Source organism: Protomyctophum parallelum (assembly GCF_964188405.1).
Source record: "Protomyctophum parallelum genome assembly, chromosome: 21".
Lineage (NCBI taxonomy): Eukaryota > Metazoa > Chordata > Actinopteri > Myctophiformes > Myctophidae > Protomyctophum > Protomyctophum parallelum.
Window position 1 is genome coordinate 42754921 of NC_139713.1, and position 13605 is coordinate 42768525.

Consider the following 13605-nt stretch of genomic DNA (forward strand, 5'->3'; position numbering starts at 1 on the left):
ATTCTGACCAAACCCAGACTTGATGCGTGTGAACAGCGATGGGTGGCGAAGCTCGCTGCATACGACTTTGACTTGAAGTACATCCCCGGCCCAAAGAACATCGTAGCCGACGCCTTGAGCCGTGAGCCGTTTGTCCAGTCGTGTGTGGGTCATCGCCTTGTGAACGAGCATTATGCCTCGCTGTTGGACCAGGTCAACGGTGTGAACGACAGACTCGTACAAGACGTCTTCAGAGTGTCCAACAACTGTCAGGCTGTTGTGGACGACGTTGGTGAAGCATCGAACGAGCCTGTGCAAGAGGCAGTTCCGCCGTTCGCAAGAGGCTCGGTCGCTTCAGAGGACATCGCTGCCATCCTCAATGCTCAGTCCACCGGAGGTGTGAGTCATGTGATGGGAACCGGTGCTAGCCCCAATCTTCTGCAGAAGGAAGACCAGTCCACTGCACTCCCCCAGAGCCAGCTTGTCACTCAGCAGGAGGCTGACAGCACAATAAGCAGAGCCATGTACTTTGTACAGAGACACAAGAGACCTACCAAGCGTGAGAGAGCTGTTGAGTCACAAAGTGTGATTAAGTTGCTGAAGCATTGGAGTAGACTCACCATACAGAATGGCATGCTGTACAAGACAAAGAAAGATCCCCACATGAACAAGAAGATCTTCCAGTTCATAGTGCCTGACTCATTGAAACAGAAAGTCCTCCATGGTCTCCATGACACAGCGGGTCACCAAGGCCAACACCGTACCTTGTCTCTGGTGAGGCAAAGGTTCTTCTGGAATGGCATGGAACGTGACGTTGTGAACTATGTTCGCTCCTGTCAGCGCTGCATAGTAGGGAAGACGCCTGAGCCACACAGCCGTGCGCCACTCAAGAACATAGTCACCTCTGAGCCAATGGAGTTAGTCTGCATAGACTTTTGGTCTGCTGAGCAAGGGAACAAGTCTGTCGATGTTCTAGTTGTGACTGATCATTTCTCCAAAATGGCACACGCCTTCCCGTGCAGGAATCAGACTGCCAAGCAAGTCGCTCGTCGTCTCTGGAATGACTTCTTTCTCATTTATGGTTTTCCTCGTCGTCTCCATTCTGACCAGGGAGCCAACTTTGAGAGCAAGCTGATTAAGGAGCTTCTAGAGATGGCCGGGGTACAGAAATCCCATACGACTCCGTATCACCCCATGGGGAATGGTGTCACAGAGCGATTTAACAGGACGCTGGGAGGTATGATCAGGTCCCTTCCCCCTCAGCCCAAAGCAAGGTGGCCACAAATGCTGCAACTGCTCACCTTCTGCTACAACTGCACAGAGCATGAGACGACAGGGTTTGCGCCCTTCTATCTTGTGTTTGGAAGGATTCCTCGTCTCCCTGTCGACGTCATGTTTCAGCATGCCCTCACCGATGACACTGTTGTCAGTCACTCAGACTTTGTGTCCCACCTGAAGAAAGATCTACGTGAGGCTGCTCAGATTGTGCAGAAGAACAGTCTCAGGGAGCAGACTCGCCACGCCAACCTGTACAACCGCAGAGTCAAGGGCTCGCCCCTCGTCGTTGGAGACAGAGTGCTGATTGCCAACAGAGGCGTGCCAGGGAAGCGCAAGGTTGCAGACAAGTGGGAGTCAACTCCATATGAGGTCATGTCAGTCAAGCCTGATATCAATGTCTACAGAGTCAAGGATACCCTGACAGGCAGAGAGAGAGTCGTCCACAGGAATCTGTTACTCTCTGTTAGCTTCTTGCCCTGTGAGAGAGATGAGGACCTTGGATCTGCACACTCAGGAAGTGATGCTGCTGCACATGGAAGTGATCTATGCCCTGAAGTACCTGATGTGATGGAAGACAGTGATGTGCGTACAGTCAACTGGCTGATGCAGGCCGGTAGTGAGGGAGTCCATTCAGGAGAGGATGAAGACTCACTTGACCAGGGATCTGATGTTTCCCAGTCTGACTCTCTCACAGTCGACACATCTAGTCAAGCCAGTCACCCTGACCAAGATGTTGCCCACTCGACAGTCGACAGTGTGGAAGACCCACCACACTGCCCTGAAGACATGTTGCCTGCAGACACGGACGTGGCCCCTTCCAACACTGTCTGTTCAGACATGTCCCCTCCTGACGATGCCCCCACAGACTTAGCCCCTCCTGTTGACAATCCCCCGGACATTGAATCCCCAGACAACGACACCCCTGAGACAGCCATTCCAGGTAGTTCAGACACTTGCGTTCCAGGCTCCCTACCTCAGGAAGTTTACACAAGGCCTAGCCGTCGTGTTCTCAGGGATCGTAGGTCCATCAGGCCCCCCAATCGTCTAGTCTGTGAGATGAATAACCAAGCAGTAGATGAAGATTCTGTGTCCACAGTATCAGTTAGTTCCCTAGTTTAGTTCTTTACACATGCGTTTTCAGTTGAGTAACAGGGTTATGATAGTATTAACCACAGAAGTGTTTAGTTGGTACACTTGAAGCTACAGGAACAGTGTTTACAATTCAGAGGTGTAATTGGCATCTTTGAGTCTGTGTTTAGTTAGGGGTTTGATCGCCTTCTTTCTTTACATACTCCTTTGGGGAGAGTTTTTTTAACTGACATATACACATTTGTTCCTAGTGATGCACTCAGTATACGCACTTTTTGTTTTTGTTTTTTTTTGTCTCAAGAGTTGCACTTCCTATATTTAGCAGAATTTCAGAGGGGTGTATGTAACGGGTATAAGAAATACTCTGGTTATTGTAGTGAAATTCCTGCTAAGATATGTGTGTATAGGTTATCCTCCTGCGTGAGTGGTTGTTTAGCGCCCCCTACTGGTAGTCTATAAAGGTGACCGGAAACGGAAGTTCCCCACAGTCTGACTAGCTCTCTGCTGTGGTAAGTGTAATTGTCCGGAGCTGCTCTGAAAAAAGTATTATAAAGTACACTAAAAAGCTAACGTGAGACTTGTTGTATAATACACAGTCATGTAACAGCATTGGAGATGCTGTCCCAGTGTATTTTCGTTTTGTGTTTGTTGCTCACGTTGGTAGTACTATTTATTTTGATACTGAATACCATGTTATCTTCCTTATAGACGTCAATATCAGCGGAGGAGCTAAACACTTATGTTCTGTGTCTGAAACCACTCATTTGCAGGTAAATGTTGTTGCACTACGTTCTGTATTAAGTCAGATATGTTTACAAGTTCATATTGTATTGTGTACCGCGGATGCCATTTTAGAACGATCGCGCCTAAAAGTGGTGCTGGCTGTATTTACTGTGTACCACCAGAGGGTGCTGTTATGCAGATTATTAATTTCGTTTGGTCTACCGTCATGTATCACTATATTTTCTATTTAATTTCTATATAAAAACGATGTTGTAGGTTAAAAGCTTAAGTTAAAAACAGTTTGTATTTGAATTCATTATAAAGCATTAATGTTAAAACCACTATACGATCACATGTTAAGAAGAATACTGTTGTAAAAGACATCTGAATGCATTTAATGTAAAATGTAAAGTATTATTAAGATGTTCTGTATTACACACAGTCTGACTAGCTCTCTGCTGTGACGTCAATATCAGCGGAGGAGCTAAACACTTATGTTCTGTGTCTGAAACCACTCATTTGCAGAGCTACTTCAGTAAAGAGCCTCAACATCCAACCCAGTGCCTCTCTGTGTGTGTCTTTCATGACGGGACGGGTACACAACCGTCACATATATAATAAGGAATTCATTTGGATAATGGTAATGGAGATATTGTAAAAGTTGTCACTTTATTAATCCCAACACTGTATGTATATATATATATATACATACATACACATACATTATATATATATATATATATATATATATATAATGTATGTGTATATATAGATAGGCCTATACACCGTATGGTGTGCCCCGAGATTTTTAGGCTATGAAAAGTGTGCCCTGGAGCAAAAACGGTTGGGAAACACTGCGTTAGTTTACATCTTGTGTTGATTGTTGGGCATTATAAATTATAATCCCTTGGTGTTTCATCAGTGCGAACGAAAATATAGGCTACAGTCTGCATCCTGGTGATAAAAAAAATAAACTCCACACGTGAAATGCTACGATAAGGAAGCAAGGATTAGACCGTGATGTCACTGCTATGCAACAAGGAAGTAGCATGAAGCACAGCAGCAGAAACAGAACGCCATTTTGAAGGAATCGGCATTGATGTGACATCACTGTCGATTCCTTGGGCATGTGACAGATTTAACTTGTCTCCACTGTTGAGGAGAAACCCCAGCTCAGCTGCTGATTATAACATCGTCAGTTACTTGAATTCATGAACATGTACATTCCTCCCTGAGAGGGAGAGAGAGAAAAAAGGAAAGCCGTGTGTGCGTGGAAATCAGTTCCACTGGTCGCTTGTAGAAAGGTTTACAGACAAAAAAGGACGGACAGAACTCTTTTGACTGACAAAGAGCTGGCGATATTTATATGCCAGAATAGGCTGTGGAACAAATTAATCCACAGCAGCATGCCTACATACGGGCCGTTATTTGCAAATTGAATCAGCCTCAGCCCTCATTTATATTATTATATGCGTGTTCACCATGTTGAGGTTGCAGATCCCCACACGCCAAGATCACCTCACAACAGCGCAACACCAGTCATTCACATCCATAAAATAAATCTAGGCTATAGTTTCACAAGTGCCTATGCAGCCTATGCACAACCAATTGTTTTAATGCAAAGTGGTATATATCCTGTGAAATGTTTATTGTCATCCGTGTATCTACAAGCTCCAAGTGTTGCATGACAGCGCTTTGTGAGCTTGCAGATGATCCATTTTCGGTGCGGCCACCATGATCAAGTAGCGCAAGAAAAAGGTTGATATTTAAATTGTGCTATTCTCGGCCAATTTTCAACCGATTGTTCTAATTCCAAATGGCCTATAATCCGTGAAGTGTAAATTTTCATTGGGTGTATAATAATTTATTTATATAAGAGGGAAAAAAAGAAAAGTGCGTGCGTGCAGGCAGGCAGAATTTAATTCAGTTCCACGTCACTTGCAGAAAAAGTTTACAGACTACGGGCAGCCGCAGAACTGTTCTTTTGACTGACACAACATTTAGACTAGCTTCTGTATAGGTCTATCTCGTTGGAATGATTTAGAATCGTCATTTTTATTTAGAATAAATAAATCGCATCGGCAAGAATTCTCGCTCCATTGAAACCGAGCATTCAATAACGAACTTATTGGCTCTGCATGCTTTGTGTGTGTATTTGATTTTAAAAACACACAAAGTTTGTCTGCTACAGCAAACAAACCAGGGAACCAACACAAAAGAATGGAATGGAACAGCTCCATCTCCATTAGGCCCAGTGTTGGGCAATATTACTTAGGAGAGTAATATGTTTACTTTACTTATTACTCATTAGAAATAGTAATACTATGACATTACTTATTACTTGGAATCAAGAGTAATATAGTTACATATTACTTTATATTACTTTTCAACCGGGCCCCTTCCACCCACTAAATAACACAGTCTGTTTAGACAGCTCCTTTTACAACTGAATCCAATTCATTGGAATAATCAGCCAAACTGAATAATTACAGCATGTAAAACAAAATATTCAACAAAGAACCTTTTTTGCATGGTGGGGAACATAGAACCTGGGGTACGCTCCCAACAAGAATTGAACTGGCACAATATATCTTGTATTTTTTTTCCTGTTGAAAACCTTTGCTCTATCTTCTCTGTAAGAAGGTGCAAACTCACTAGGATCTCCAGCTTCAAGTGTCTCTTTAGACATGCTAATAAGCTGATCAGGCTATTACTTGGCCTCAACCCCCGAATCCAACTAACACCTCCACACTTTGAAAGGCTTAGGGTTGACAACAGAGTACAGCATCTTGCAATAGGTCTGGTCCACAAGATTCTCTACACACCACCAATATGTACTTTCTGTGCTTGTTTATTGCAAACTGTTAAATAACCGAGTCAATTAATCAATCAGTTATATACCCCATATTACAATAAAAAACTAAACTAAATTGAAAGTGGAAACTAATGATACATTCAAAACAAACAACCTAATGTTAGGGTTCATGTTGATTGATTTAATACTTTATGAACGGTATGCAGGGGGGGAAAGCATAGGAAAGCACCTACAGTTTGACATGAAGTACATTTCACCCTGGTTCCTATTTTTCATTTAGCATCTAAAGAATGAATCTCAAAAACCTACCAATGTGCTTGCTTGCATTTGTCTCACAGCCAGGACTCTTGACTGGAAGTTCAAACCAGACTCCTGTAGGCTACACTCTCAGAGATAAATGAGGATTTCATTGTATAACTCATTGATGGATTGACTACTTTATTTGCAAGAAACACGCACATAAAGTAAAGTTGAATACAAACAAGAGTATGATATAAAGCGCTTGTGATAAAAGCGCTATATAAAAGCACAATTTACCATTTACCAAAAGGATTAACCCCAAGATATGGCCTGTTTCCATTGAGGTCCTGTGTATTCAATTAATCAAAACATACAGCCCAGACGTTCTGTACGGTTAGGACATGTAACTCAGTTTCCACTTCATTTTGTGTGCAGTGGATGCATACTGTAGTGTAGTCTGTCACTTCTGAACATTTTAATTCCCTTACAAATACCCCATATTACAATAAAAAATAACCTAAATGGAACATGAAAACTAATGATACATTCAAAACAAACAACATTGCGTTAGGGTTCATGTAATTGATTGATTGAATCCTTTAAGAACAGTGTGCAGGGAAAAAACATAGGAGAGCACAGTTTGAAGTGAATAACATTTCACCCTGGCTCCATTGTTTGGGACACAGCTAAAGGTTTTGGATGCGCCGTGGAGGGTGGGGTAATATGAACTGTCTTGCCAGGAAACTGTGAAGCATTTCAGCTCACATAATGTATTAAACTCCTGAACATCATTAAATATGAATTAAAATACTCTATATTCTCTTGCATCCAAAGAGCCTAAAGTATTACAGATTTCCAATACTTTTACTTCTACTCCACATCTCAGAGGCAAATATTGTAATTTGGCAGGCAGGCAGGCAGACAGACAGACAGACAGACAGACAGACAGACAGACAGACAGACAGACAGACAGGCAGACAGACAGACAGACAGAAAGACAGACAGACAGACAGACAGACAGACAGACCCTGACTATCTATGCCACTATTTGTTAAATAGAGTACATTTAATAGAGTTATATATCTATAAGGGTCCATTTGGTTAACAACTATCCATTTAGCTGGGGACCACCTGGAGCCCCTCAGGGACCACTGTTTAGGCAGAGAGGGAGGGAGGGAGGGAGGGAGGGAGAGAGAGAGAGATGGAGGGAGGGAGAGAGATAGAGAGAGAGGGGGGAGGACTTTGCTCTGTCACCCTTAACACTAGGAAGTCTGAGCAGCCGTTCTGACCGAATTTGAGATTTCAATGTTTATTTTCTCAGCCCATGGAGTCCAGAGAAAGTTCCCCTTGCATGACTTTGTCTAAATATTCGATTGAAATCATCTCTGTTTTTTTCCCCATTTGAAACGTTTTGTAAATATGATTTTAGGCATATATCTCTTACTCAGTCTGACTATAATCGGCACAATCGACCGCTGTCCCCCTTTCTCCCCCCTTTGTTTGCGCTGCTTGATAATGGTGACGTTAATGGTGATTCCCCGACATTTCCTTTTCACTTGATATCGTTTCGTAGAGAGCGCCTTATATAGCGCCTTATATACCAAATGAAAGCCCCAATTCCATAGTTTACATGGTATTTTGATTTTTTTTAAATGAGCAAAAAATGAGCGAGTTATGATCTAAAGAAAAGGGGCGGAGAAAAAAAAAGAACACACAAACAGACAGCTGGAGACGGCATTGTTGTTGTTGTTCAAGCCTGCATTCCATGTCCAACGAATTAAATCATATACGTTTGGCTGGTTAATTAACTTGGAATTTGTTTATTATTTTGATAAGATAATAGGAATATGAATACAATGATTATTATCATTGTTATTATTATTATTATTATTGAATGCTCAGTTAGACTCGACCCGACATTTACTTTCCATGAAGCGAGAACGCTTGCCGATGCGCGATACAAAATAAAGTGTTTGAAATAATTCCAACCAGATAGACCTCCCGAACCGCTAAATGTTTTGTCAGTCAAAAGAACAGTTCTTTCTGCAAGCGACTATGTAGGCCTGCTGCTGTGGATTAATTTGTTTCACAGCACAGCCACAGCCTATTCTGGCATATAGGCTAAATATCGCCAGCTCTTTGTCAGTCAAAATAGTTCAGCCTGTCCGTCCTTCTTTATCTGTAAACTTTTCTGCAAGCGACCAGATCCGTGGAACTTTCCTTTTTCTCTCTCTCTCTCTCCCTCTCAGGGAAGCATGTAAATGTTCATGAATTCAATAACTGCGCGATGTTATAAACAGCAGCTGAGCTGGGGTTTCTCCTCAACATGCAGTGGCATTTCACGTGTGGAGTTTATTTTTTGTATCACCAGGCTGCAGGCTTTCTATTTAGTGTGCAAGGCTTACATCCAGTAAGCCACTGTATGCGCTAATTTCCATACACAACACATACACGATCCGTATCCTCTCCTCACCAGATGTTGAATTCACAGTGCTAACGGCCGTATTCTGAACGATGTTTTTTATTAATTAAACTGATATAACAACATAACGTGGCTAATAATTGTTTATTTGGAATGTACTTTGGCTGGTAATTTAGGTAGATATAACGCGACTCACTTGTATAAGTAATTTACCGCGGACAGGCCGCATTTAATGCAATACATTGGCTTTAGTAATGTTGTTAGCTTATAATATTAGCAACTGTAAGCTAACGGCTGGAGGACTACGGACAATCCGGTCAATAACATCATTACACTTAAACATTAATACAATGATGTCATGTTTACATGCCTAGTCAAGCAGTCTGTACATCGCGTGGGGTCACATATATTAATTACATCGATAACACACAAGAAAAGACAAGTGATCTTTGCTCTTTTGGAAGGAAAAAAAGAACAACAAAAGGCATGTTGCAATATAGTACTAACGGGCAACGGCAAAATATATATTTTTCACATGTATTATTAGTTTTATACATTTTAGGAGTGAAAACATGTGTTAAGAAACATATTATGATTTAATTAGTTGGAAATGGGATGCAGGCTTGAACAATGTCTTCTCCAGCTGGAGAGGGACGAGAGGGGGAGAGAGTGGCCAATCAAATCGCACCAAAAACACGGTCCCCCTGACCGTTCAGCCGACTGAGTAGTAGTGAAATTTTTTCAGACTTCGTAGTGTTAACCCCAATAAGTTCAATAAAATAAGAGATATGCCAGGGACCCCCATTTGAAGAGATATGCCAGGGACCCCCCATTTGAAGAGATATGCCAGGGACCCCCATTCGAAGAGATATGCCAGGGACCCCATTTGAAGAGATATGCCAGGGACCCCCATTCGAAGAGATATGCCAGGGACCCCCATTTGAAGAGATATGCCAGGGACCCCCATTTGAAGAGATATATGCCAGGGACCCCCCATTTGAAGAGATATGCCATTTTTGACCATGGGCTATGGCCCATACCACTATAGCACGCCATTTTTCATCATTTTTGAGGATTTGAAAAAAAATTAAAAAATTAAAAAAACATAGGTTATAGCCCATCGTTTTTTGAATTTTTGAAAAAAAGATTTAACCTCGTTTTTCATTTTGACCATGGGCTATGGCCCATACCATACGGCATACTATAGCACGCCATTTTTCATAATTAAAAAAAAAAATCACCTTCTCAAATGTTTAAACATCTTTTGAAAATAGCTTTATATATTTTTTTATCTTATGACATTTAGTCGACTAAAACATTCCAGGTGACTGAAATGTGACTGAAACTAAATGAAAACTATTCAAGAGACTATGACTAAAACTAAAATAAATGTGCTGCCGAAATCAACCCTGTCTGGGACCAATGTTACAAAGATATATAGGTTGAAAAGCGGCCCTTTAATTAATAATGCATTGGAATAGACCTATATATATATATATAAGCATGGATTTAATTTTATTAACCCATTTAGGCCTGAAATGATTTTAGTTCAAAACGTTTGCTCTGAAAGAATATAATCTTTTTTTTTTTTTCAAAAACAGCAGACCTACAAGTACATAGCACTCTATGAGCTTGTAAATTTGCAGCTAAAGCATATAACATGATGCCTAAAACACCAAAAGGGGTTCCCGCCCAGAATGGATTAAATATAAATCACATCAAGGGCTCCCCCCCCCCCCATGGGTCATATTTGACCCGAGAACTCGAGGATGGATCTGGACACAGCATGTTAACCCATTCTGACCTGAGATCAGATTCTAAAAATGTCTTCTACATCCTGACAGTTTTCATTCTGACCTGAGATCAGATTCTAACGCACAGAAGAATGGTTCTTTAACGCATTTTGACCTGAGATCAGATTCTAAAAATGTCTTAAATCCTGACAGCTGACAAAAATAGCAGACCTACAAGCTCATAGCGTGCATAGATCTTGTAGAGCTTGTAGATCTGCTATTTTTAAATAGCTAAAGCATAAAGTAATGCTAACACCAGAATGGGTTAACTAATGACTGTACAGAATGGTTGGTCATCAGATATTCTGTTTGATGTACAGTGCAGTATTATATGTGGGACACGACAGATACATATACCACTGTACAGTACAACTATAGTACTGTAATATATACAATCTGATGCAACTCTCTCTCTCTCTGCTAATGTTAACACATGTATGACATAATCACTGCGTGAAATTTTAACAGGCACTGTATTTAGCCCGTAAACCTCAAGTTTAGCAGCATATACAGTTACTATACGGTATTATACAGGTGTGATGGTACATATACAGTTAATATACGGTAATATACAAGTGTGGTGGTACAATTCAGGAGTTTACGGGAGTTTGTTGTAAAGTTTAACGGGAGTTTCCTGTAATATACACATCCGTATTCCATGCTTTTTGCGCAGTGATATAGGAGCCCCTCAAAGTTAAAGAAAAATCACACTTGTGTGAAGTGAGGAGCGCTCTGTATCGCCACACATCACCATACATCACGTTGCGTGCTTACTCAGCCAATCAAATCATCAAAAATGTCTTTCCGGCCAATGGCATTTGCGTCTTCACTTTTATGGCCTCACTTTTTATCCTCATTATGTAGGCCTACTTTACTCAGCCAATCAAATCATCGCTATGGGGTGATCAGCCAATCATCAGCCAATGTTTGTTACTGCTACTGAATTAGTTACATTTTCACTAGAAACAGACTGTATCGTATATGAGTGACTGACTGAATGCCAAAAATAAAGGCATGTGGTGCCTTAACCCATTCTGAACGGGAACCCATTTTGGTGTTAGCATCATGTTAATAATAATAAATAATAAAAACTTTATTTGTATAGCACCTTTCATGACATCAAATGCAGCTCAAAGTGCTTTACAGAACAATGGAGAATAAAATAAAAGCAAAGCATAAAAGAAAAGCAAGGCAACGACATTAAAAAACAAGCAGTAATGCAATACAGTGAGGACATGAATAACAAAAAATATAAGATCACTTAAAGGCAATGTTGTAGAAGTGGGTCTTGAGCTGAGCTTTAAAAATGTCTACAGAGGCTGCCTGACGAAGGTACAGAGGGAGCTTGTTCCATGCCGATGGCCCATAGAAGCAAAAAGCTGCTTCCCCGTATTCTTTAGTTGCCATTTCTTTAGGCAAAGCGAGCAGGCCAGCAGTGGAAGACCTTAGCGGGCGGTTTGGGACATATTTAGGCAGGCAGTCATGTAGGTAGGAAGGTGCGAGACCATTGAGGGCTTTATAGACAAGTAAAATAATTTTAAAATCAATCCTAAAAACAACCGGAAGCCAGTGCAGTGATGCCAAAACTGGAGTAATATGTTCTCTCATCTTAGTTCTAGTTAAAACTCTGGCTGCTGCATTTTGGACAAGTTGTAATCTGTCAGTTGTTTTCTTAGGCAGTCCTGAAAAAAGTGCATTGCAGTAATCAAGCCGAGAGAAAACAAAGGCGTGGATTAGCGTTTTTGCATCGTCCAAGGACACATAGGCTCTGATTCGTGCAATATTTCTAAGGTGAAAAAAGGCAATCTTGGTAACATGATTAATGTGTGAATTAAAATTAAATTCGGAATAAATAATAACCCCCAGGTTCTTTACTGTACTGTTACTGTCTACAGTCAGGTTGCCAAGTCTGCTTAATATTGATTATTTCTGCTCACTAGAGCCGATTATGAGAACTTCTGTCTTGTCCTCATTTAGCTTGAGAAAGTTCTCACTCATCCAACATTTGATGCTAGACAGACAGGTAAGCAGCGGGTCTAAAGCACAGGGATCATCTGGAGCCACAGATAGTTATGCTTTAGCTATTGAAAATAGCAGATCTACAAGCTCATAGCGCGCCACCGAGTGGCGCGCTACGAGCTTGTAGGTCTGCTATTTTTGAAAAATCAAAAAACGACTGACATTTTTAGAATCTGATCTCAGGTCAGAATGGGTTAATCAGACCAGTGTGTGTCCAGTGGAAACCTCGTATGAATCTGATCTCAGGTCAGAATGTTAAGGCTCATTCATAGTCTGGGTTTTTGGTGGTTTTGGACAGTCAGTAAAACACACTATAACCAACAGTACTTTTTTAAAATAACCAGTAAAACACACTATAAACAACATAAGTGTTTATTATTGACAGAATGTATACATTATGGGGTCAACACACACTCGTCTCTTTATTGTAACGTTATCACAAACAGTGTTACAAATAATGTACTGTTACAGTAATGTAATGGTACAGTAACTGTGTTACATATATTGTACTGTTACAGTAATGTAATGGTACAGTAACAGTGTTACATGTAATGTACTGTTACAGTAATGTAATGGTACAGTAACAGTGTTACATAGAATGTACTGTTACAGTAATGTAATGGTACAGTAACAGTGTTAATGGTACAGTAACAGTGTTACATATAATGTACTGTTACAGTAACAGTGTTAATGATACAGTAACAGTGTTAATGGTACAGTAACAGTGTTAATGGTACAGTGACAGTGTTAATGGTACAGTAACAGTGTTAATGTAATGTAGTAACAGTTACATAGCATAGAGCAGAAAACCACTGAACACATTGTGGTTGTCAAAGTCATCATAGAGTTTCCCCCCAAGAGGTATACTCATGTAAACTGTGTCTCCCTTCTCCAGCTCTAGGATCATTCCATTAGACACATATGTATAACTAGCAGTAGCATCAGTAACATATGGAAGGTTATAAATGAGTCGCTGATCATTTTTATACATCTGGATATACACCCACGATGATGACCAGACGCCACATGCTGTGAACCTGAACTGATAAACCCCTTTCAGGACTGATGTAAAGATACCTGAAAGAGAGAAAGAAAACACCACATACACACACGCATGCACAGACGCACATGCATGCACGCACGCACGCACACACACGCACGCACGCACATGCACACGCATGCACGCGCACACACGCACGCACGCACACACACACACACACACACACACACACACACACACACACACA